The following is a 26,137-nucleotide window of genomic DNA, read 5'->3' as shown; positions in this document are numbered from 1 at the left end:
TGTCAATCTTACGGCCTCAGATGGTGGATGATACAATATTAAGAACACAGCTGTTTTTGCCTGTCCCAGTTTACTTGAAATTAGAAGCCTGTCCCAGTTTTGTAGTTTCTGTTTTGCAGCTAGCTCTACCTGGAGAATCACTGACCCACACTGTGGCCCTCAACTGGCCTGGTTATACACTTGTTAGAAGGCCTGTAGGACTGGGCCAGAGTCAGTGATGTGCCACTTAGGAGCCTTTATTTCATCATCTGCATGGTTTCTAGAACTTCTCTTTGCTTCTCTTGGCAGGTAACAGGCTGCAATAACATACTAATTGTGGTAGCCCAGACGTCAGGGCACCAAGGCCTCCCTCAGGCCTAACAGGTACGGACTACAAATATACTACACGCACTTTTAGTTATTTACGGGCTCTGACCTCAAGTGGTCTGCGCCTCCCACCCCTTATTTAAGCCCTTGGGCCGTGCCCGGCCCATAGGATGCCAGTGTGCAACAATGTAGTATTGGGGCCGGGTGGCTCACAACATCCCTCCTAATATTTAATAAAGTGAACAGAACAGAAATAAACAATAACACACAGTAAAAAGCACAACTGGATAAAACACAACCAGTATTAGAAGTTCTACTTCTGGGGAATTTAACACACAAAGTCTCTCAGCTTCCGGTTCGGTTTGGGGTTGGCTCTCTGCCAGTACCGCCCGCCTATTTGGCTCCCAATAATTGGGGGAACAGACTTGGCTTATTAGTCTCCCTGAGGCTGCGGTCTCCCATCGCTGTCCTCCCAGGCCTCAGTCTCCTGTTCCCTCGCTTCTTGACCTTTGAGAGCACCTTCGGGATTATCTCCTGGGACGTTCTCCAAGTCGGTCTCCATGACTCCTTCCTCCTCCCTCTCTGGAAGCCTCTTAAACCAGGGGATATTGCTTGATACTTCCATGTTTCCTCTTACCGCAGTTACCATGGTGCCTCTTGCCACGTATCTGAAAGAGACACATTAGTGATAGATTCCTTACCTTAGAATAAACCCCAGGCGTCAGTCTGGATCCGGAAAGTTTTCTGCTTAGCAGTACCCCGGCCCGCCAGTAGGTGGCGCCGTGTGGCTCCGCATCCGTCACTGGCATGCGCGCCGGGACGACATCACGAAGGCTACTTAGGCGCCACCCATGCGCGCTGACTTCAGTTCTTTCTTTTTCCGTGCCGAAAGCGAAGATCCGGATTGAGCATGTAACTCGGTAATTTTTTTGACCACTTTTTGAGACTTTTTGTCCCCGTCTCTTGTCTCCTGGTGCACGTAGGATGCCCGGCTTTAAGTCTTGCGGGTCGTGCCACCGTAATATGTCAGTGGCGGACCCCCATGATGTCTGCCTCTACTGCCTGGAGAGCGACCACGACTCCTGGAATTGTCGGGACTGCCGTGCCATGCCCCCAAAGGCATTACGGGAGCGGCGCCGGAAGTTGCTGGAGGTCCGGCACTCCTCTCACCGCCGGTCTAGGGGCCGTTCGCGGGACCGCTTGCGGGCCCTCAGCTGTCGCTCCTCGGACTCTAAGTCTTCACCTTCAGATTCCGGTAAGCGACACCATAAGAAGAAGTCGAAGAAGCGTGTTCGCTCTCCGACGTCCCCCCGTCGCTCCTTGGAGGCGGATGTGGGGGACTGGGGTTCTGCCCCTGCGGCTCCTCTGGAGCCTGGGAGTCCCTCGGCCTACCTGCTATACCCGTGTCCGTTGGCGACTCCCGAACAGCGGCAAGAGTTTCTTGCTGCCTTGGACTGACTGTCTTGGACTGACTGCCGGCTCCCACCGGTGCGACTGCGGGCCCCGCGGCCCCGTGTCCAGATCCTGTTGACCCGGCGGCACAACCTCTGGCGCCAACCCTGGAGCCACTGGATCCAGCGCCCGCGGCTCCGGCCCAGACGCCACAAGGTGCAACGCTGCTGGCTCCGGCCCCAGCGCCGCCACAGGCGCCGCACTGGATGCCGTTTCTCCCGCTCCTGCCTAGGTGCCATTTAGTTCTGACCTGGGATCCTCATTGGGATGTGGCTCCGGTTCGGCCCCGCCTACTATGGAGGAGGGCGGTTCCTACACTATGGTGCTGCGTCGAGCCACGGAGACTCTCCACCTCGACTTCCCTACGGTGGCCCTTAAGACCAACCTCCTTACGGAGGTGCTCCAGACGGCATCTTCGTCGTCGGAGCCGCTGCTCCCTTTCAATGAGGCCCTTACCGAAGTCCTCTTGGGTACTTGGTTGTGGCCGGCCTCGAGGGTGCCGGTGGATAAGAACGTCGCTAGGAGTCATCACCCGGCGCCTGGTGATCCCGCCTTCTTGACCACTCACCCCACGCCTGAGAGCCTGGTCATTTAGGCCTCGACATCGCAGAGTGCCTTTCCCTCGGTTCCGCCGGATAAGGACTCTAGGAGGCTGGACCAATATGGCAAGAGGTTGTTCTCCTCAGCCAGTTTGGGGTTGAGATCGGTTAATACCGCCTACTTATTGGGCTGTTACTCCCACGCAGTCTGGGATTCGGTGGCGGAGGTTCTGCCTCAGTGCTCTGAGGAGGTCCAGGCTGTCCTTTCCCAAGCAATTGCGGAGCGCAAGGATGCGGTGAAGTTTGCCATCAGGTGTGGTTTGGACACTGCTGATTCGTTGGGCAGGGCAATTTCCACGGCGGTGGCGTTGCGGCACCACGCCTGGTTGCGTTCCACTGGCTTCTCACCCGATGTCCAGAGCTCGCTCATGGACATGCCCTTCGATGGCTCCTGCCTTTTTGGTGATAAGGCTGACAATGCCCTGGAGCGCTTTAAAGACTCTCGTGCCACGACCAAGTCTTTGGGTCTTTCCTCGAAAACTCCTGCCACAACAGGGTTTCGTTCCTTTCGTGGCCAGGGCAGGGGTACCCAGGCACGCTCCTCCTGCAAGCCTGTCCAGAACCAGCCTCAGCGAGGCTGCGGATGTGGAGTCCGCAGGGGCGGGTCTGGTAACCAGCGTGCGGGGCAGTCCACTTCCACCCCAGCTTCCTAATCCGAGCTTCAGGGGGCACGAGATTACGTCAGACAAGTGGGTGCTGCAGATAATCTGCCAAGGTTACTCGCTCCCCCTTCTGTCTTCCCCTCCAGCCATGCCACCTCAATACCACCGCATGTCGGGGGATCATTTGGCTCTTCTCCGTCACAGCCCTCCTGGCCAAGGGGGCTATCGAGTACATTCCCGATCAGGAAGTAGGGAGTGGTTGCTATTCCCACTACTTCCTGGTCCCCAAGAAGGACAAGGGGGGCCTGCGCCCCATCTTGGACTCCGGGACGCCAATCGCTTGCTCCGGAAGGAGAAGTTCAAAATACTGACTCTGGCTCAGGTCCTGTCTGCCCTGGACCCTGGAGACTGGATGGTAGCGTTGGACTTGCAGGACGCTTATTTTTACATTCCCGTCCTGCCGGCCCACCGGCGTTACCTGCGGTTCACGGTAGGCCAGGAGCATTTTCAGTTTGCCGTGCTCCCCTTCGGCCTTACCAGCGCCCCTCGGGTGTTCACGAAGGCGATGGCGGTGGTCGCAGCTCCTCTGCGCAGATCAGGGGTGTCAGTCTTCCCCTACCTCGACGACTGGCTGTTGAAGGCGGGTTCGCCCCAAGCAGTTGTCTCCCACCTCCAGACTACGGCCGACCTCCTGCATCTGCTGGGGTTCTCCATCTATGTGCTGAAGTCGCACCTGAGTCGCTCTCAGAAGCTCCCTTTCATCGGAGCGGTTCTGGATTCGACGCAGTTTCTGGTTTATCCTCCCATACAACGAGTCCGGGATATTCAGGCTATGGTTCCGCTCTTTCAGCCTCTATCCCGGGTTTCAGTCAGGATGACCCGCTGGCTTCTGGGCCTGATGGCCTCCTGCATCCTGCTGGTACCGCATGCCGAGTGGCATATGCGGGCTCTGCAGTGGGACCTGAAGTTCCAGTGGGCACAGCATCAGGGCAACCTGTCCGATCATGTCCAGATCTCAGTGGGCACTGCACGGCAATTGCAGTGGTGGCTCACGAATCGCGAATGGGTCAATGGCAGATCCCTCTCCCTTCCCCAACCGGAGCACACAGTAGTGACGGATGCGTCCCTCCTGGGTTGGAGAGGCCACATGAGAGAGGCGGAGATCCGAGGCTTCGGGTCTCCGGCGGAGTCCCGACTCCATATCAACCTTCTGGGGCTGCGGGCGATCTGGCTTGCACTGAAGGCATTCCTTCCCATTCCTTCCCTCTGTCCGCGGAAGTGTAGTGCAGGTGTTCACGGACAACACCACTGCCATGTGGTATTGCAACAAACAGGGTGGGTGGGGTCGTGGACCCTATGTCAGGAGGCTCTGCACCTCTGGACGTGGCTGGGACATCAAGGCATTACCTTGGTGGTTCAACACCTGGCAGGTTCTCTGAACACCAGGGTGGACAAACTCGGCCCCCAGTGCATGGTGTATCACGAGTGGCGTCTGAACTTGAACGTGGCGCAAGTTCTCTTTCTGCGATGGGGAGAGCCTTGGTTAGATCTATTCGCCACCGAAGAGAACGCGCAATGTCATCAGTCCTGCGCGTTGGAATTTCCAAGGCGGCGCTCGCTCGAAGACGCTTTTCGTCTCGAGTGGAGCTGCGGTCTGTTGTATGCCTCTCCACCTATACCACTTCTGCCCAGAGTGCTGAAGAAGATCAGGTGCGACCGGGCCCAAGTTATTCTTGTGGCTCCGGTCTGGGCTCAAAGAGTATGGTATCCCGAGCTACTCAGTATGAGCATCGATCCCCCGATCAGTCTGCCTCTTCAGGAGGATCTTCTGTCGCAGCAGCAGGGGACGGTCCTCCACCCGACCCTGTCCAGCCTCCACCTCCATGCTTGGAGATTGAGCGGTGATAGTTGACACCTTTCGATCTTCCTCCCGAAGTCTGTGATGTCATCCTGGCAGCCAGGCGTCCCTCCACTAAAACGGTGTACGCCTGTAGGTGGAACAGATTTGTGGCATGGTGCACAGCTAAGACTGTGGATCCCCTTTCCACCCCTCATTCCGAGGTTCTTCTGTTCCTTCTCTCTTTTGCCCAGCAGTGCTCTGCTCTGGGCACTCTTAAAGGTTATCCTTCAGCCATCTCTGCCTTTCTACGGCTTCCAGATCAGCCTTCTCGTTTTAAGTCCCCGGTTGTCAACCGTTTTCTTAAGGGCATTACGCATACGTTCCCACCTGTGCCCTTCATAATGCCTCAGTGGGACTTGAATCTTGTCTTGACTTTTCTGATGTGCGCTCCCTTTGAGCCCCTTCATAACTGTCCCTTACGTCTTCTTACTCTCAAGACGGCTTTCCTGGTAGCTATCACCTCTGCCAGGAGAGTGAGTGAGCTCCAGGCTCTTTCTTCCAAACCTCCTTTCCTTTCTGTTCATCCGGACAAGGTGGTTCTGAGGTCACGTCCTTCTTTCTTGCCAAAGGTTGTCACGCCCTTCCACATCGGGCAGACCATCACTTTGCCGACCTTTTTTCCGCCTCCGCATCCTTCAAGTGAAGAGGAGCGGCTCCACTGTCTGGACCCAAAACATTATGTTATGTTATCAAAAACTTATAAAAGCGCACGGTCACCAAGAGGTTTCATGGCGCTAAACTTGGGTCATGTTACGGCGCAGGAACTCATGCATAAGCTTGCTCAAACAGCCAAGTTTTGAGCGCCTTTCTGAATCCCAAAAGATTATCGCAAATCCTGATTGCTAGAGGCAATCCGTTCAAAAATTTGGGGGCGAGGTAGGAGAACCTATACCCTCCTTGATGTTTGCGCTTAAAGGTAGGGATAGTCAATAGATGGAGATGAGCAGAGCGTAAATTACGCAATGGGACATGCTTTGCAAACATGCAACTGATGAATTTAGGACTCCTACCATGCAGTGCTTTAAAGATCAAGCAACCGGTCTTAAAAGCTGCACGTTGGACAATTGGTAGCCAATTAAGTTTAGATAGCCAAGGTCTGGCGGATTGCCATTTAGGTTGTTTATGAATTAATCTTGCGGCCTGATTCTGCACTAATTGAAGACGTTTAAGCAAAAACAGGGGAAAACCAAGATAAATGGAGTTAGAGAAGTCAAGACGTGAAAGAACCAAGGCGATCACAACTTGTATAAGTGCTGAGTGAGACAGCAAGTGGGCGACCTTACGGATTTTACGCAGTTGAAAGAAACAAGAAAAGACCACTGCCCTGACTTGTCCTTTGAGTGACAGATCAGCATTAATGATGACCCCCAAACTTTTCACAGCAGATGAAGAAGTGGGGGGGAACACCCAATTCTGTCGGCCAGTAATGATGGCCCCACAAGATCTCACTCTTCCCAGGCAAAACTAATTCCGGGTTGAGTTTGAGATGATTGAGGTCCATCCAATGCTGGATGTGAAGCATGGTGGCTTAAAATTCAACAGCCTAGTCAGGGGAGTCCAAGGTAAAGACAAGCTGAAGATCGTCAGCGTAGTTAAAGGTCGTTACCTTTCTATCCTTTAATGAGTGAATCAAGGGCCTGAGATAGAGGTTAAAAAGGAGTGGGGATAGGGACGAGCCCTCTGGAACCCCGCATGTGGTGGCAAGCTTAGAGGAGGTAAATGGACCAAGTCGGACCGCCTGTGTCCTGCCTTCAAGAAAGGACTTAATCCAGTTATATGCGGGGCCCTGTATGCCGGCCTGCGTGACACGGTCCATAAAAATTTTATGATCGACCGTGTCAAATGCGGCCGACAGATCCAGGAGCACCAAGGCCTGGGGGATGCCCTTGTCTGAGTTCGCTCTCAGAGTGTCCAATACTGCAAGGATCACAGACTCCGTAGAGTGAGCAGTCCGAAAGCCAGCTTGATGAGGCTCTAGGTAGTCCGTTTGTTCGATAAAATTGGAGAGGCAGCCTGCAACATGGGCGTCTAGGATCTTAGCCAAGAAAGGAAGGAGAGAGATAGGGCGATAGTTCGAAAGATGTGGAGGATCAGCCCCTGGCTTTTTCAATAGAGGGACCACAATAGCGTTCTTAAAGGCTGTAGGAACCTTGCCTTGCACGAGAGACTCGTTCAAGAGGGAAGCACATGACAAGAAAGAATGGAAAAGGCAGCCCTCATAACCTGAGGGGGACAGCAGTCATTCGGGGACCTGGATTTTACACGGGCCATTAATTCAGATAATATCTGAGGACAAATGATTGGAAAGTGAGCCAGAATGGCAGGATTAATAGGCCTACTATCCAAAAGTTCAGTGCGAGCGCTAGTAGAAATACTAGCTTTGATGGTGGAAATTTTATCCCAAAAATAATTATTCAGAGAGTTGCATAGCTCTTGACTGGGAGTCTGACTAGGGAGTATTCTCTCAGAGTTGCAGAGGTCATTGACTATCAAAAAAATGTCTTTTGGCTTATTATGAGCATTTAGAATTCTGGCTGAAAAATAGGCCGCTTTTGTTTCCAGTATTGATTTTTTATACTCTTTGCGAGCCAATACAAACTGCTGTTTATCTTCTTTGGAGTATCTAGACCTCCATTTTCTCTCTTTTTGGCGGAGCTCGAGTTTTTGTTTTTTTAACTCAGCAGTGAACCATTTGTGTGCATCTGAGTGGCGGGCACGGGAAAATTTGGTGAGTGGGGCATAGGCATTGGAAGCCAGCAGTAGCCAGTCCGATATGTTCTCTTCCATGATATTAACATCAGGGTTGAAGATAGGTGCTGAGCTGGCCAAAGTTTTAACAAATTCTAATACATCAAGTGTCTTCCACTTTCTTGTCACCCCTCCCACAATCGTAGGAGGTTTGACCCTAGAGTTTATGGTAACCATGAATTTTATTAAATAGTGGTCTGACCAGATACATGGTGAGATTAAAGGCACTGACAGGGTAAAATTAGAGGACCAGATTTGGTCCAGAATATGTCCCTTTTCATGGGTAGGAGAGAAATTCAGGTTTGAGAGCAACTCGGAGAGTTCTGCGGCATGTGGCCCGTCCCGGGCATCATGAAACCAATAATTCAAATCTCCTATAAGTAAGACATTAGAATAGTTTGTGACGAGATTGGCTATTTGTTCACTCAACAAGAGGGGAAAAGTAGGCATAGCCTGAGGGGGGCGGTAAATGAGCACAAAAACAAAAGATGCAGTATTAGTGTCGAGTTTAAAAACAATGTTCTCTGCTTCCGGGAGAACAAGGGAAGTGAGGGTAGTAAACTTAAAGTCTTTATGTATAATAGCAGCTACACCACCGCCAATCTTTCCTGAGGACCGATTAACAGACAAGATGTAGTAGTCAGAAGGGAGTGCTGCCAAGATACCCGGAGCAGAGTCCTGGGTTAGCCAGGTTTCAATAACCAGAAGAATATCTGTTTTTTCAGATGTCAGTAACAGGAATATATCTATCTGGAGCTTGACCAGAGATCGGGTGTTAAGATAAAAGATGTGCAAGGCGGGATGTGTAACTGTGATAGATCTAAGGATAGAGGGACTATGGGGGAGGAGGGTAGCCTGACAGCTCAAATTTTGGAAGATATCATTTTCCATGATGCAGTTATAGACAACAGGATCCAGGGGAACATAGGGGTGAGCTAACAGTTTAAGTTCTGTGGAGAAATATTTTAAAATTTCACTATGGATCGTGGCCCCTGGGCCCGTCTGGGTGCAGACGGGCTTGCCTTTGGCACGCCTTTGGCACGCCCGGTGCGCGCCTCCGCTGCGCTCCCGCGCTACATCGCTCATTTTATGCCTAGGCCCCGCCTCTAACTCCTCCTCCTACTGGCCGATTGGGTAAGGCCAAGGGGTGGAGAGATGCAGGGGAACGGTGAGCACCGTACAAGCCACGAAGGATAAAGTAAGTTCCCCAGTAATATACAGTTTTAACAAATCTGAGCACAAAGACAATATTTTAAAAGCAAAATTAAAGCGCTGTCAGCAGAGGTCCGCGCGTTAAAACAAATTTGCCCGCTACAGCGATCGTTTTATGCCTAGGCCCCGCCTCTAACTCCTCGTGCGCTCGCATTCTATCTGCAGCGTACACAGCAGTTCTGGGTGGATGATCACCTCTTTGTTGGCTACGTGGGCGCCAAAAGAGGTCGGGCGGTGCACAAATGGACCATCTCCCGGTGGGTAGTTCTGTGCATCAAAGCAAGTTACTCCTTGGCCAAGAAGGAGCCTCCTGTGGGACTGCGTGCCCATTCGACCAGGGCGACTGCAGCCACTACTGCCTTGGGACGCGGTGTCCCCTTGCAGGATATTTGTCAGGCAGCTACGTGGGCCTCGCTGCACACGTTTACCAAGCACTACTGCCTTGACAGTCCGGTCCGAAGAGACGGCTTATTTGGCCGTTCTGTGCTCCGTGACTTTCTGGTGTAATCTTGTTCGCAGACCCACCACCGGGGTTGGTATTGCTGGGGTATCTATTCTAAGGTAAGGAATCTATCACTAACGTGTCTCTTTCAGATGTACAAGTTACTACTTGTGTAACGATATATCTGTAAGAGACATTAGTTAGTGATAGATTCCTTACCGCCCCACCCATCCTCCCCGTTCTGCGAACTGATTACTAGGGTTAAGGTCATCCCCTTTTAGGGCCCTAGTTTTATGCTCCAAAGGTCAGTTTCTCGCATGACTCTGTCTTTTGGCGCGGAAAGTTGTGTACAGAACTCACGTCAGCGCGCATGGGTGGCGCCTAAGTAGCCTCCGTGACGTCGTACTGGCGTGCAGGACGCCAGTGACGGGCACGGAGCCGCACAGCACCACCTACTGGCGCGCAGGGGTACTGCTAAGCAGAAAACTTTCCGGAACCAGACTGACGCCTGGGGATTATTCTAAGGTAAGGAATCTATCACTAACTAATTCCTCTTACAGATATATCGTTACACAGTAGTAACTTGTGCTTCACGTTCAAAGGGGGTGCGATATTTCCAACCAGGGTGCCGATCCTGGACGACTACCTTGTCGCCCATGCTGATTCCTGATTCATGCACCTTCCTCTTAGGGCTGGTTCATCCTTGTTGCTCTGTGTCTTCACATAGGCAGCATTCATGTCCACTAACCCTGGCATCCACGAGGACCCTGATGGGACTAGGTCTCTACCCGGCTGCTTCATGAGGAGATCACTGGGCACACATCCAGTGATACATAGCGGGGTTTGCCAGTATGCTCTTAGGAACTGTTGGAGGCACGATTCCAGGTCTTCTCCCTTTTCCACTCCAATTCAGAGACCTTTGTCCATTGTTCTCATGAATTTCTGCACTTCGCCATTGGCCTGCGACCACTGGGGAGTAACCTTTTTATGCCGTATGTTGAGTTTGTGGAGGTAACCTTAAATTCCCGCAATTGTCCGTCTTGATTTCATCAGGAATCCCTAGATGAGCAAATACACGGTCCAACGCTGGTTTTACAAATTCAAATGATGTGGACCTGACTAGTTCCACTACTGGAAATTTCGAGTGGCTGTCCATCAGCACCGGTGTGAGCCGGTGGTCCGGGAAACTCCCAAAGTCCATGCTGAAGGTGACCCATGGCGTGGTACTTGGAGGCTCGGTGATAACAGGTGCCACCGGAGGTTTTCCATTGGTGAGGACACCGGATTGACAGCTCTTCACCCACTCCTCTATTTGTCGCTCCATTCCAGGGAACCAGACCGTGCCTTGGTCTTGGCCACTCCCCGATGCCCCAGATGAGCGAGCTCTACGGTGCGTGACTACAACTGGCGCAGCATTACAATCTGGTGCCCCCGTGGGACAAGCCCTTTTGCTTTCACTTAGTTCATCCTGACACCTCCAAAGGTATGCCTGGACCTCTCGTTCTTCCGTCAATCCCCGTCACCTGTCGAGGAAGTTTCTCCAGTGGTGCCTCTTTAACGCCTTCTTGACTCTCCCAAGGCTTGCATCTGCTTGTGTGGCCTCTACTATCACTGGTATCGACAGAACCCTGGGGCACGATGCCGCGTGACTAGTTGTATGAAGTCCTCTACCCCTGGATCATCTTCCCGCCGGCTGCTGTTACCGATATCCACCGGATGCTGGTACAAATAATCTGCCAGATTATTGACTCTTGGCTGGCAGGTGACCTCGAAAACACATATTGCTGGAGCTGAACTGCCCACATGTCGATCCGGGGTGGTCCATTTCGAACTGTTCCTGCAAACGGCGGCACTGAAGGTTTGTGATCGGTAACCACCACAAACTTCTGGCCACAGAGGTAGAGTTGAAAATGTTCGCAAGCCCATTGGATGGCGAAGGCCTTCCTCTCTATCTGTGCATACAGGGTCTCGACTGCAGTGAGTGCACCTCTGGTGTACGCTATCGGTACCCATTCACCTCACTCATTGTTTTGTAGGAGCAGTGCTCCGAGACTTACTGCACTAGCATCTACGATCAACTCTGTTAGTGGGATAGGATTGAATTACGCCATGGTGGCGTAGTGAAGGAGAGCCTCCTTGAATGCTTGGAATGCCTGTGCTGCTTTACAGTCCCACTCCCACTGAGAGTCTTTCTGAGTCAACGCTCGCAGAGGGTCAGACAGCATGGCCAGATTGGGGATAAACCTCCGACAATAATTAATCATTCCCAAGAAACTATTCGCCTCAGATTGTATTTTTTTTTTGTTTACTGCCGCTGACTTGATTGCCTCTACCCTTTGCGGATCAACTTGTATGCCATCTGGAGAGATGCAGTGTCAATCCTTTTTCCTCAATCCTGCTCAGACTGGCTCTCAGTTGGGCATGATGTTCCTCAAGCGTGGTTGAGAATATGAGGATATCGTTGCTCACGTTGATGACACCTATCAGAGCTGAGAGGGCTTCCTGAATGGCCTCCTGAAATACTTTGGCTGCCGAAGACACCCCAAAACTGAGTCTTTTAAAACAGCGGAGGCCCACGTGAGTTGAAAAAGTCATAATGTAGCAGGATCCCTCCTCCAACACCAGCTGATGGTACCCTGAGTTTGAGTCCATTTTGGAGATCCACCTGGCTACATTCAAGTCTGCCACTATTTGATCGAGTGTAGGGGTTATGTGTCTCTCCCTTCTGATTGCTTGGTTAGGAAGCCTCATGTCCACACATAACCTTATTGCCTCCAGCTGTTTTGGGGCACTTACCAGCGGTGACACCATGGCGAATGACTGGTCGCTTTCTCAATCACATCAGTTTGTTCCAGGGTTTCCAGAGGGTCTGAGGTGAAACGGTACTCTGTGGTGCCTCAGTGCCATGGGGCGGACTGTCTCATCTATGTGGAGTTTGACCTGCACTCCTTTTAGTCACACCAGGCTTTGTAATAGCTCTGGCAATCCCACTAGAATATTGTCTGCATGTGACTGGTGAATTTATTTGGCAAAGAACATGATGCCTAAGTCCTTTGCCTTGTGACATCCGAACAGTGTTCCAGTGTCACCAGCAATTACGTGGAATTTGGTACATGTCTTGTTGCCCCCATAGGCAATGTCCACCTTAATGACTTCCTGCAGTGGAATCGGTTCAGTGTCCCCTTAAGTGTATATTTTGGCTTTTATGGGCATTAGAAGTGGTGGGGCCCTGATTTTCTTTAGTTGCTCTGCCTCTATGACATTCAACGATTACCCAGTGTCGATGAGAGCTGTGACCTGGGCACCATTAATGTTCACGTGGCACATAGGTGGGGGTCTCCTTTTCTGGTTGTTCCTCCCCGTGAAGGAGATGGTGAACACTCCCTCCTCGTCCTCCGTTGGATTGATGACAGAACTGTCCTTTCACAAAGGTGTAGGCTCTTCCCCCAGCTCCAACTGTCGAACAGTCACACCTCTTCTGACTCTTGCCGTCACCCCAGCCGACGCTCCTGTGATGAGGCACATTTTGGCGAAAGATTGAGGCGGACCCATGTCAAACTTTTCTTGCCTTGTGCAGGGCATCCTCTGGGAGGATAGTGGGTGGGCCCACAGTTTCCACAGGCCCGGTCATGAGGTCTTGATGTGAATGTGCCTCATGGCTAAATATCTTCTACCCGGTCCTCCTTTATTCTCACTGCTGGTGTCAACTGCGGGCCCAATGACGGACAGGCCAGGGTAGAATCCATGTCGACTGCTCTGCTGTCTGCCAGCTCATGGGAGTGGGACAGGATAAGGATGTCGTCGAGTGAAGTCCCTGGCTGCTGCAGAATGAGTTTGCAAAGACTGGATGATTTGCAACCCTGAATTAACTGAAGTTTGTATCCCACCGCTGATCCACCAATGTAGGAAAGTGGCTCTGTATATACTGTTCCAAATAGGTACAGTGTGTACAGAGTCCACAGCCCCCAGAGGTTTGGCAGAGGTTAAAGTTGCTCTCTAAAGTGGTAGCTTGGTCGAGCAGTAAGGCAGTATCAGAGGACAGTGTAAAGCATTTGTTGTACACACTCAGTCAGCAAATGGTCTCACACACTCAAGAACTGAACTCTAGGCCAATGGATTGTATATAAAAATATATGGTTGTTTTATTTTAGAACCAACAATAGGTATCAAAATATACTTTCTCAGAATGAGATGCTTTAGTTAAATACTTTGCAATAGGCAATTGACTTTTGAATGCAACGGTTACAGTTTTCTGCAATAGGCAACACAATTTCAAACACAATAATACATTGAGCTCAATGGGAATTTTAAGTTGTATGCAATTGATTACTTTCAGGATTACTTTTCTAACTCCAGGACTGGATCCTAGATTCAGTCCTGGGAAGGTTCTTGGAAACAAATGAGTAAATACGTTTTAGTTACTGTTGTGATTTTTAAGCAATATTTTGCTATTTTAAAAGTTGACACAAACTTTTTCTAATCAAATTACCAATGTTATCCTATGGGAGGAAATTCACTTAGCAGGTAAGTGGGGTTATGGTTACTTTTTCTGGGTCAGTGTTGAATTCTGGATCCAGCACTAGTGTACCACCTGTAAGCAGTTGAGAAACTGCGTTTAAGTTATACAGGCGATTTTTAACTAATATTTATAAGTTTGTAAAATCGACAGAAGAAATTTCACAGAAAAACAGTCAATGGTTTCCTATGGAAGAAAATTCAAGTTACGGGTAAAGTATGTTCTCGTTACTTTTGTAATCCAGTGCTGGGCTCCTAGGCTCAGTACTGGGACATCTATCTAAAACAGGTAAGTAATTACGTTTTCACAGTTGGTACGATTTTTAAAGAATATTTGTAGTTTGCAAAAATCGACAGAAGAAATTTCACAGTAAAACAGTCAATGGTTTCCTATGGAAGAAAATTGATTTAGTGGTAAGTACGGCTGTAAGTACTTTTCAGGGTCAGTGCTGGGCACCAAGATCCAGCACTGGGATCTCTCCTAATAGCAGGTGAGTATTTCCGTTTTCGTTACTCGGTTGATTTTAGGTGAATATTTTAAAGTTTAGAAACTCCACACTTAGAAGAAATTTCAAGTGAAACCAGTCAAGGTTACCCTATGGAAGAAAAGTGAGTTATCGGCTTTTGGGTAACTACTCAACTGTCAGAGTTAAGGTTCTGGGCATAGACTCAGGGGTCTCCCAGGGTCAGGTAAGTACAGTTGTTACACCCTCAGTGGCACAGGGGCAGCCGGGTGCAGAGTGAGTTAGGCCCAATGTTATCCTATGGGAGGCAGGGGGCCCTTGGTTGGTGGCTGCTGACTAGCAGGTCACGCGGCTGTGGAAGCTGGGCTCCTGGTCACTTGCTCAGGGCAAATGGGGAAGTAGGTAGGAGTAGAAGTTGCACTGCCAAGGCCACTCGGGCGGCTGGGTGCAGGGTGCTTTTGAGCCGTCGGGCGCTCAATGGATTCCAATGGAAAAGCTCAAGGACGAACCAAGGCTGCAAGCTCGGGGACAGAGATTCTTCAGGTGTGACCACCACTTCGAGAGGTAAGTTGGGTAGTTGGAGGATAGGTAGGTACCCAGGAGTTGGGCACAGGGGGCCGCAGGGGTGCCTTTTGATGTCGGGAAATCTTACCCTCTGTTGATCGCGGTTGGGGAGGTCCCTGGTCACTGGCGTAGCTAGGGGGGGGCGGTGGGGGCGGTCCGCCCCAGGCGGCACCATTTTCGGGGCGGCGGCCGCGCGGCACTAGTGGCCCATTGCGGAGGCCTTTATAATTTATTTGGTGACACTTACTGACACTACTGTCAGTCATTACAGTAGTGTCAGAGTTCCCAAGTAAATTATAAAGGCTGCCGCAAAGGACCAGCAGTGCAGCGCATGCGGCTCCGTTTGAAGCACAAGTGCCCCTGATTGCAACTGCAAGTGCAATTGCTTCCTGCAGCGCACGCATCACCACCTAGCGTGGTGGTGTGGTGCGCGACCGAACAGAGGTCAGAGGGGAAAGACTCCAATCAGCCAATGAGCTGTCTCAGCTCAGAGATCCAGCCGACGAGCCCTCCCCTTCGTAGTGTGCAGGCAATCGAACGGAGGCCAGGGCTGGCAGAGAGATTGGGCTACTTCTCGCATGCACAATTGGGCGTTATTTTGCCCGATTGTGCGAGGAAAAATCGTGTTGGGCGGGCTACTGGAATTTGGGCTGCGGCGGATTCAAAGCTTTGTGCGGCGCCTACGGCGCCGCCACGCTGCAGCACATGGATGCCTTGCATCCCACACCTCTTTCCTAAATTAGGTGCGTCTGTGGCTCTATGCCATGCGGCCCCTACCCACAAGTAACACCGCCAGGGCAATAAATCTATGCGGGCGGGAAGTTTCTTTCCATTTAGGGTCCTGCAAGATCTGCAGTGACCTTTGACCTGCCCCCAGTAATGTTCCGACCGGCCTTGGAGTTGTTTGACCTAATCCAGGGTCAGATCAGTTCAATGATCGGCGTGTCAGGCACATTACGGCCCGCCTCAATTCGCATGCAGCAGCAGCAGGTATGGTGACGTCGGAGGTTCCAGCTGTAGGGCTTAGTGTAGTTGGGAAAGAGGGCAGAGGGGTGATGAACACACTGGGCAATAAGAGGAATGACTGGGGCGTCAGAAGAGCAAAGGGAGTGGAACAGGGGGCAGGAAGGGGTGATGAAAATACATGGCAAGGAGAGCGGTGAGAACGGGGTGCAGAGGGCAGCGAGGAGTGGCAGATGAGCGCAGAGTGGGAAACCGGGGACAGGAAGGGGTGATGAAAACATAGAGCAAGGAGAGAGATGAGAGCAGAGGGGTGCAGGGGGCAGCGAGGAGTGGCAGATGAGCGCAGAGTGGAAAACCGGGACAGGAAGGGGTGATGAAAACACTGGACAAGGAGAGAGATGAGAGCAGAGGGGTGCAGGGGGCAGCGAGGAGTGGCAGATGAGCGCAGAGTGGGAAACCGGGGACAGGAAGGGGGTGATGAAAACACAGGGCAAGGAGAGAGAGGAGAGCAGAGGGGTGCAGGGGGCAGCGAGGAGTGGCAGATGAGCGCAGAGTGGAAAACCAGGGACAGGAAGGGGGTGATGAAAACACAGGGCAAGGAGAGAGATGAGAGCAGAGGGGTGCAGGGGGCAGCGAGGAGTGGCAGGTGAGCGCAGAGTGGAAACCCGGGACAGGAAGGGGTGATGAAAACACAGGGCAAGGAGAGAGATGAGAGCAGAGGGGTGCAGGGGGCAGCGAGGAGTGGCAGATGAGCGCAGAGTGGGAAACCGGGGACAGGAAGGGGGTGATGAAAACATAGAGCAAGGAGAGAGATGAGAGCAGAGGGGTGCAGGGGGCAGCGAGGAGTGGCAGATGAGCGCAGAGTGGGAAACCGGGGACAGGAAGGGGGTGATGAAAACATAGAGCAAGGAGAGAGATGAGAGCAGAGGGGTGCAGGGGGCAGCGAGGAGTGGCAGATGAGCGCAGAGTGGGAAACCGGGGACAGGAAGGGGTGATGAAAACATAGAGCAAGGAGAGAGATGAGAGCAGAGGGGTGCAGGGGGCAGCGAGGAGTGGCAGATGAGCGCAGAGTGGGAAACCGGGGACAGGAAGGGGTGATGAAAACATAGAGCAAGGAGAGAGATGAGAGCAGAGGGGTGCAGGGGGCAGCGAGGAGTGGCAGATGAGCGCAGAGTGGAAAACCGGGGACAGGAAGGGGTGATGAAAACACAGGGCAAGGAGAGAGATGAGAGCAGAGGGGTGCAGGGGGCAGCGAGGAGTGGCAGATGAGCGCAGAGTGGGAAACCGGGGACAGGAAGGGGGTGATGAAAACACAGGGCAAGGAGAGAGAGGAGAGCAGAGGGGTGCAGGGGGCAGCGAGGAGTGGCAGATGAGCGCAGAGTGGAAAACCAGGGACAGGAAGGGGGTGATGAAAACACAGGGCAAGGAGAGAGATGAGAGCAGAGGGGTGCAGGGGGCAGCGAGGAGTGGCAGATGAGCGCAGAGTGGAAAACCGGGACAGGAAGGGGTGATGAAAACACAGGGCAAGGAGAGAGATGAGAGCAGAGGGGTGCAGGGGGCAGCGAGGAGTGGCAGATGAGCGCAGAGTGGGAAACCGGGGACAGGAAGGGGTGATGAAAACATAGAGCAAGGAGAGAGATGAGAGCAGAGGGGTGCAGAGGGCAGCGAGGAGTGGCAGATGAGCGCAGAGTGGAAAACCGGGGACAGGAAGGGGTGATGAAAACACAGGGCAAGGAGAGAGATGAGAGCAGAGGGGTGCAGGGGCAGTGAGGAGTGGCAGATGAGCGCAGAGTGGAAAACCGGGACAGGAAGTGGTGATGAAAACACTGGACAAGGAGAGAGATGAGAGCAGAGGGGTGCAGGGGGCAGCGAGGAGTGGCAGATGAGCGCAGAGTGGAAAACCGGGGACAGGAAGGGGTGATGAAAACACAGGTCAAGGAGGGGGTGAGAACAGAGGGTGTCAGATTTGTGCACTGGGAAGTGGAGCACAGGGGGCAAAAAAGGGCGAGATAACACCAGACAAGGAAAAGGATGAGAACCGAGGGTAATAGGCGGGGCGAGGAGTGGCAGATGAGCACACAGTGCAACACTGGGGCAGGAAAGGATGTTGAAAACACAGTGCAAAAAGAGGGATGACTAGAGGGGTGAGGGGGCAGCTGAGCACACAGAGTGGAACACAGGACGTTGTGATTAAAATACAGGGCAAGGAGGGTATAAGTACAGAAGGATGCTGGGGTGACAGATGTGTGCACATCAGTCACACTTAACAATAACATTGATGATTATAAAAAGCAGACTTAGGCACCCCACACGGTATGAAATACTCGTTTATTGGCAGGGCAGGCTCCTTTTAATGCACTCATGCCTCAGCAGCCTGCCTGGTTCTGTCACTGGTCAGCGTGTGACTAGCACCAGACAGATCAGGTTTTTCTTTTAAACAAATCCTGCTGGGCCCCCACAAACACATTGCTGCTACGCTGGCAGGGTCAAGGCAAAATCATATGAAATACTCGACTAGCTTCCTGTCACAGTGTTCGTGCAATTTGTCTGTGGTTTCGCAAGCAGTAGTAGTGATCACAAGAGTAAAATCATGTACAATGTGAGTAGATTGTGGGCATACGATCATTTTACAGTAGGATCAGGGGCTCTGCAGCAGTTCTTTTTATAGTTTGGCCTTGCTCAAATCAGTGTAATTTCTTTTGTTTTATCTGTTTCCATGTACTTAATTTCTTGATTTTGCCTTGTCACTCTTAGTGTCATACCATTAGTAGTTGAATGTCATTCATAAGTACTCTGAAACTTTGAAAATGGCTCACCTAAGCACTCTTAAAACGTGGCAACTATGCAGTTTATTTTCCATATCGGATAGTGTCCTTCTATTTCTGGTGCTTTGAAATAGTTTTAAGAAATTCATAGAGTTTCTTGTTGCTGGAATGGCGGTAATTTCTGATGTTTATATGTTTCCCTCATCTTCTTTACTTGATTTTTGTTCCTGAGAAAGTGTCGCTCGTAGTCGTTGAATGTCACTCATAATTACACAAAAAATGTGAAAATGTCACACTTAAGCAATCTGAAACCTTGGCAGCTATGAATCGCCTGCAGGCACCTTCGTACCATTTTTCTTTGCCTTCGTACCATTTTTCTTTGATCAGGCCACAATACTTCATGTTGCCTCGCACACAGAACCGTGCTAGCTGTGTGAAATAAGCATTGGAATTCAATTGTTCTCATATTTGTTGGAGGTGGTGCTATTGGCAATGTGAATGTCCAAGTGTAATTCGTCCATACTTCATTGTTGGTGTCTTTGTAGTTCCTAGCTTATTTGGCAGGTTTGTAATGCACGCAGACCTTCATTTGAGGTTTATGTTTTGTATTATGCTTGGCACACTTTAAAAACCGTGTTCCTTTCACATTGTGGTGAGTTTGTGGGTTAAAACACCCTTTCCTGTAAGTAGAAGGGTCATAAGGTAGGTAGGTTCTTGCAACCACTGTGGCTGTTGAGATGGGCGCACTAATGGAGGAAAGGCTTCTCACCCCTAATTTGAGTGAAGTAGGCCTCTCACACCCACGGACCCCGGTGGCACTGCACCTACTGCATTAATGATAGTATACGTCTTTAAGGCAGTAAACATTTACCTTTCCACTGGCTGAACAAGGATCCACCATACTGATACCTTGCAAAGAACAGGAGATGGAGATTCTTCTGAGTCTTCAGAATGCACTTGCACTTTATCGGGTATTAGCTCATGGGAACATCAAGCAGCAAGCTCTGCACCCCATGCCATGGACTGCTCTCTTCAGATGAGTACCAAAAAGTACGTAACATATGTAATTTGCCTATATAAAGAGATGTTCAGCATTGCTCTTGGAGCATTCAAACAAGTGTGAAAAAACATGGAGCATTGGCCTATATTGCCATTACTCTGAGGGGCCTGACTTGAGTATGCAAAAGGAGCTTCATGCTGAAGAGCACTTTTCCCAAGAAGAACGTTTCCGCAGTTGCAGTCCTCAAAGTTGGACCAAGAACATTTTTGGGCAGCTTTCTCCACACCATGCGATATCAAGTGAGTGACAGTTTTCCTGACAGACCAACTTTGATTTTAGTGTATAAAATATAGGTAATCTGATTAATGTGGGTACTAAACATACCCTTGAAATAGAAGTATATTTTTTAAATGTTGTAGACAGGCTACACGTAAGTTAATGGAGTGGCAACATTGGGCTATTTTAGGCTACTTTTTTGTTGCTTTTGGGCTTGAAAGTTGTGAAAAAATCTGGCAACACTGATGTAGGCGTGCAAGGGTATGTATTGCTACAGTACGCTTTGAATTGTTCTCTGATTGTTGCCGCCCCGACGTACCGTGTTTGTTGTGGTTGCTTATGGGTACCTCCCAGGGGCGAGTGGAGGACCAGAGCCAACCCGAGAGGAACTTCTACAGTGCATCACAGGTATCTCCACAGTTGTTTGTTTGGAACGTCTGAAGACAGGAAAGAAAGGAGAGGAGCAGACAGGTATGTTCACGCGGCAAGCGTGTTGAAAATTATGCAAATGGCAGTTTTGCCCCTCAATACCACAAGTGATGGTTGGCGCCTGAAAGGATACAAGCATCCATTAACATGGGTCCCAGTATGCTATTTTCTAGTTTTCTTTACCATTAAAGCATTTTCGAGATTTACCATGATATGAATCGGTAATCCCACAAACATCCTTTTATTTATAAGACATGTCACTGTTATGAGTGTAAAATCTGAAAATTTTGGGGAAGCAACAGTGTGGAGATTTTAGTAGCAAAGCATTTATTGTGGCATTGATAATGCATTGTTGGAGAAAGCTAATAATACCTGGAATCTGAAAGCACTGATAAGGCATTAGTGGAGGAAGATCATGCGTACCTCAACACTGATAAGGCCCTTCTGTGGTAAGGCCATACTGCTGAGGTCCTGTAGCAATGAGGCAGTGCTGGTAAGGCAAGTTGGCGGGGCCTTGGATTCCCAAGGAATGAGAAGACATCAGTTAAGAAGCTGGCACTGTTGATAGGCATGGATGCTTTGGTGGATGGTGATGCAGGGTCGTACCTTGTTGTTGCTATAGTGGCTTGCTGCTGTGGTGGGCCACCAGTGCGACTCTCAATTAATGCAGGCTAGTGCTAGGTTGGTGACAAGATAGTGAGATCTTAGAAATCTCCCTTGACTTGAATTGAACTTAGCTGTTGCACACACTCCAACTTAGATTGGCACCAAACAGTAGGCACTAGGAGTTTGGCAGAAACTCTCTGGCTGCAATGGTGTGGGTCTGACTGTTGAGACTGGCGTGACTGTGTTCTAAGGCCAGGCTTTATGTGTACCACCTCGCCCCCACCTCCCCTCAGTAGTTCATGCTGTTCCGAGTTCGTCATTGCATTATTGTACCTCAAGTCAGAGCACATCGCGTTTGTGCATGTCCCCACTGCTTTAATGGGGGAACCATGATGTTTGGTCATTTAATGTCAGCTGTAGATGATGGATCCCCAAACAGTGTCATGTATGTGCATGTTTGCATTGTGTTGATGGAATTACCAGGTAATCGTTCACACAGCTCTCTGATGGATGTCACATGCGGTTTTTCTGAGTCCCCAGATAGATCATGCAGTCTGTGTGTTCTCCTTTGTACTGCTGGTCACCGGTATATTCAACTGTGTAGCCTTGGACCGTGTCATGTATGTGCATGTAATTTGCATGATCAAGGTAAGTATTAGCGGCGATACTACGTATCTCTCGGACCTCTTTCAAGTGCTCGCCTGCATTTTTCCCCAGCACCCCTCCTCCCCTAGGGGCGGCAACCTGAGGGATAGCCCCGGGCGCCACAAGCTCTAGCTACGCCTCTGTCCCTGGTTCTGAGGCTGCAGGTGTCGTCAGGAGCGTCTAGGTGGGTCCTTGGGTGCCGGATTCGGGGTCACAATCGCCGGGGGGACGTACTCGGGGTCTTCGTCCACTCCAGCACAGGCCAGGCTTGGCGGGTGCAGTGTGTGCAGGGTTTGCGGTTCTTGGCTGGTGCCAGGGGTCAGTTACTTGCTTTGAGCAGTGCCACTGCTCATGGGAGTCCCAGATGCTCAGAGTCACAAGGTAGCCAGGTCCTCCGGAGTTTGTGAGGTTGCTGGCCACGGGAGGTGCCAGGATTTAGCAGGAGCAGGTTTGAGGGTCGACAGGCCGGTAGGGCTTGGGCCAAAGCAGTTGGTGTCTTCCTCTTGCTAGCAGCTGCACAGCAGGTGTTATTTCTTCTTGATCTTCTTTGCTGTTTCGGAATCTGGAATCTAAGGCTGGAAGGTTCATGGTGCTCCTAAATACAAAATGTAGGGGCGTTACAGGTAGGTAAAGGGCAGGAACCACTGGGTCCCTGCCCTGGGGTGGGTATACCCCCTATCCTGCCACTCTCCTGTGGGAGGAGGGAAGTGGCCTAGTCCTGATTGGGCAGGGCTCCCCATCTTCAAGATGGCCAAAGCCCGGGGATGTGCTTCACGTCGCCTCCCCCACCTGAGGGGTGGGGTTGGCAGAGGCTGGCACACCCCCTGTCCTTCCTTGGGGTTTCCGGACAGTCTTCCCCCCAGAGAGGGGATTTAGAACCGGTAGGGGCCAGTTGCTGGGTACAGAAAGTGGCCTGGAGAAGCTCACAAAGGCAGCATGCCTTTGAAGCTTCCGCTGAGCATCCTGAGGGAGGAGTCCTAGCACCTCGCCCAGGATGTGCATTGTTGCAGGCCCAGGAGAGCGGATGGCCCTCTACCCGGGGTCCAGCAACATGTCTGCTGTGTGGCAGCCTAGGCAGCCCCTCAGACCAGACGTGGATTGTAAGTTAGGTTCAGGGGGCATCTCTAAGATGCCCTCTGTCGTGCATTGTACATTAAATCCTGCACTGGCATCAGTGCGGGTTTAATGTGCTGAGAAGTTTGATACCAAACTTCTCAGTCTTCAGTGAAGCCATCATGGTGCTGTGGAGTTCGTGTTGACGATCTCCCAGCACCATATACTCTTAAATGGCAGCACTGCACTTACAGTGCCCAGGAATGGACCTGGGTACTGTAGGGGCACAGGGCTCATGCTCCTGTACCCACACCACTGGCATAGGGCACCCAGCTAGAGGGGTGGCTGATGTATGCCAGGGCAGTGTATGTTGTGGGCATGGCACACAGGGATGTGTGCCATGTCGACTCTGTTTTGTTCTATACCCAGACACTCAGCCTGCAAGGGCAGTGTGTTTGTGTCAGGGTACAGGGCCTCTAAGGGTGGCACAATAAGTGCTGTAGCCCTTAGGGGCCTTCCCTGGTCACAAGGCTCTGGGTACCTAGTGTACCATTTACCAGGGGCTGACATGTGGCCAGGGTTTGCCAATTGGGGTTTTAGGTTTCAGCATAGTTTTAGGGAAGGAACATAGGCCCTGGGCACCCGATTGGCAGGAGCCCAGGGCACACTCAGTCAAAGTACATTCAGCAATTCAGCAAAACGTGGGGGCATACCATGCAAGAAATATGGCACTTTCTCACAAAGTGGGAGTCAAAATGTCTATTGAATGCTGTTACAGCTGCATCGAAAATGTGGTCTGCCTCCGTATTAGGTAGGTTCTCAAATAAGTCATACAATTCGTCGCCACCCATATATAGCGTCATTGATATCTTCACAGCCCTGTCTGTCTCGCTCATGGCGCAAATAATGTTGCAGCTGCCCTAACCTTTGGAGCCATCTTGGTGCAGCCGTGGCCGGGTCCGTCAGCTAGCTGAATGGCAGCAAGGCATTGGTGGGATGGGAGGACTGCTGTGGTGCATCCGGGGCTGCTACTGCTGATGGGGCTGGTGCTTGAGGCACTGGAACTTACCGCCAGGGCCCTTCGCCTTTTGCCTGTTTGCTCCCTTCACACAGCCTTTCTCACTGCCTTCTTCTGTTACAGTCCAGACAGTTCTTTGTTTTTTTCTGTTTTTTGCAGTCAATGTCCCTCATCTTCCCTCCTCCTTCCGTATTAGAGGCTCACCTGGGGGAGCTTGGGGAATAGAGATCTTTGTAGGCCGATTGCCCTACTGTGAAATGCCTTCTCTGGGTAGGCCTGCTGATGGGGGAAGGGCCACATGCCGTGCTTCCACGCAGAAGGCTTGCAGGCAAAAACTCCAGATCAGCCGGCGTAGCACGCCGATCCGCTCACCTTGCAGGGGCACACAGCCGCGCCCCTCAGCTCCGTGTCAGCTGGAGCCCTACACTAATGGGACCTGCCCCGCTATCGCACACCTTACGGGACATGTTCATCAGGTGACACCAAACTCCTTCCTCGGGAGCTCGCCGTCTCTGCGTTGCTGCCCTCCGATTGACAGGCAGGCACCAGCAGCCACAGCACTTGTCGGCTCAGGCAGGGCCGTTTCTAGGTGTTTTGCCGCCCTAGGCGAGAATTTAAAAAATGCCCCTTCCTCCCTTTTACTATCATCACTCTATCCCCTTGTCATCCAGGCTAGAAGAATGAGTCACCCAACAAGACATTCAGTGCCGGGAGCATTAAAGGGGTGAGTGAAAAGTGAGAACATGTAAATTTACGAAAAGCAGAAAGAGTGGAGAGAGATGAGTGACAGATTAGAGAGAGGGTTCAATAGAGAGGTAGCCTACGGAGAATCTCTAGAAGAACCTCGGACGGGTGAGGTAATATGTGTGATCATAATAGGTAATGGTTGAAAATCTGTCAAAATAAATTCAGCATCAATATTAGAAACACATTTGAACACTACCTTTTTCACCATTGCAGCAGATAAGCACAGTGTTTGTCCCTAGCAGAATGTGAGGTAGATGGAAATTCATCATTGTACAGAGGCGTTAGTATGAATGCGGTATTGTACCAAGTATCATCCTTCCACTGCAGATTTTGCAACTCTGCATTCCGGCAGAGGGAATGTTGCCATATTTTGACATGCCCCCTAGAAAGGCGTAAATCACCTGGATGGATTCCTGCTAGAATGAGCAATCCTACCTGCCTGTGGAATTTCTAGCAATTGCTGAAAGTCTGTGGCAGAATTTTCACCAATGTGTGTAGTCGCTACAAATGCACCCCTAATGATAAGTTACATTATTTACTCCCATATTCCCCATACAATGGTCTCGCTATGAGGCTCCCATGAGATGAGTGCATATGCAAACTTTATCTTCCCGTTCCTGCCGGGTATACATGGTGGATAATATGGAAGAGAGGACAGCAGGGCGTGCTTACAGTTGGGGCGTGGGGAGAGCTAGTGAAGAGTGCACTGCCGGTCCAGGGGAGCAGCGGGGTGGACAGGAGTCTGGAAGTTTTAAATGAGGCGTAGATGCTCACAGTCTGGGGCGGTGAGACAGGAAGGTTACCACACGTAGGTGCCACAGCACTTGCTTTGGAACTAGCACCCACGGAGGAGTTTGGCATAGTAGTGTTTCGCTGTGTTGCCAAATACACGTATCGAGGATTTACTGTCGGATCAGAGCAAGCAGTGTAGTTCTTCTACTTGCTGATCCTTCGGATGAAGCAGACATCAACATCGAGTCGTAAATAGCCAGTGCCCTTCCCACCGGCCCCTTAAAAGGCAGCGAATAAATGAAACCGGTGAAGCGCAGTGGGACCAGTGCGACTCCTACCGGGACCCGCGGAGCACCATTGCGTCATGCTCAGTTCTTGACATAGCCAAGGAATCTTAAAGTGTAGGTACTCGGTATTTCAGAGTACCGGTTTGCTTCTGAGAAGTGCAGGTACTCTTGTGCTAAAAGCATTACTTCACTGCTAAGAAGTGCAGGTGCTCTCCCATTCGAATTAATGAAGTGCGGGTACTCGGTGCCTGTAAGTATCTGCCCATTTGAAGCACTGGATGGTGAACAGTGCTCTACGCCCAGCAAGTGTCTTGCGAATTTAAACGTCTTTTACTTCGTTCCCGGAGAAACACACAAGAGTAGATCGGATTTCATATTAGGTGGTAATTTTACCTCTCAGAAGAACGGATGCTCCTAGAAGCGGGCAGGCACCTTGGGGTCAGCACAGGGTGCGACCGTGCGAGCACAGAGGTCTGACTCCGATTCGGTTGAGAGCGAATCAGAAGTCGGAAATCTGCATGCACGGCCCCCACCTGTGGCGCCGAACGTGACATCACAAATTGTAGAAGGCGCTACCCAATGCGCTTTCGAGGTCAAAGGCCGTTCAAGGGGATTGCCAAACTCATGTTTTTGCCGCCCTCCCCGTTTTGCCGCCCTACATGGCCACCTAGGCTTGCCTATTGGTAGAAACGACCCTGCCCCCACTCCTCGCGACTGTGGTAGCCCAGATGTAAGGGCACCTATGCCTCCCTCAGGCCTAACAGGTACAGGCTACAAATATACTACACACACTTTTAGCTATTTACAGGCTC

The sequence above is a fragment of the Triturus cristatus genome, chromosome 4_2 (assembly GCF_964204655.1).
Source record: "Triturus cristatus chromosome 4_2, aTriCri1.1, whole genome shotgun sequence".
Lineage (NCBI taxonomy): Eukaryota > Metazoa > Chordata > Amphibia > Caudata > Salamandridae > Triturus > Triturus cristatus.
The sequence above is the reverse complement of the archived record's forward strand: the minus strand, read 5'-3'. Positions refer to the sequence as shown.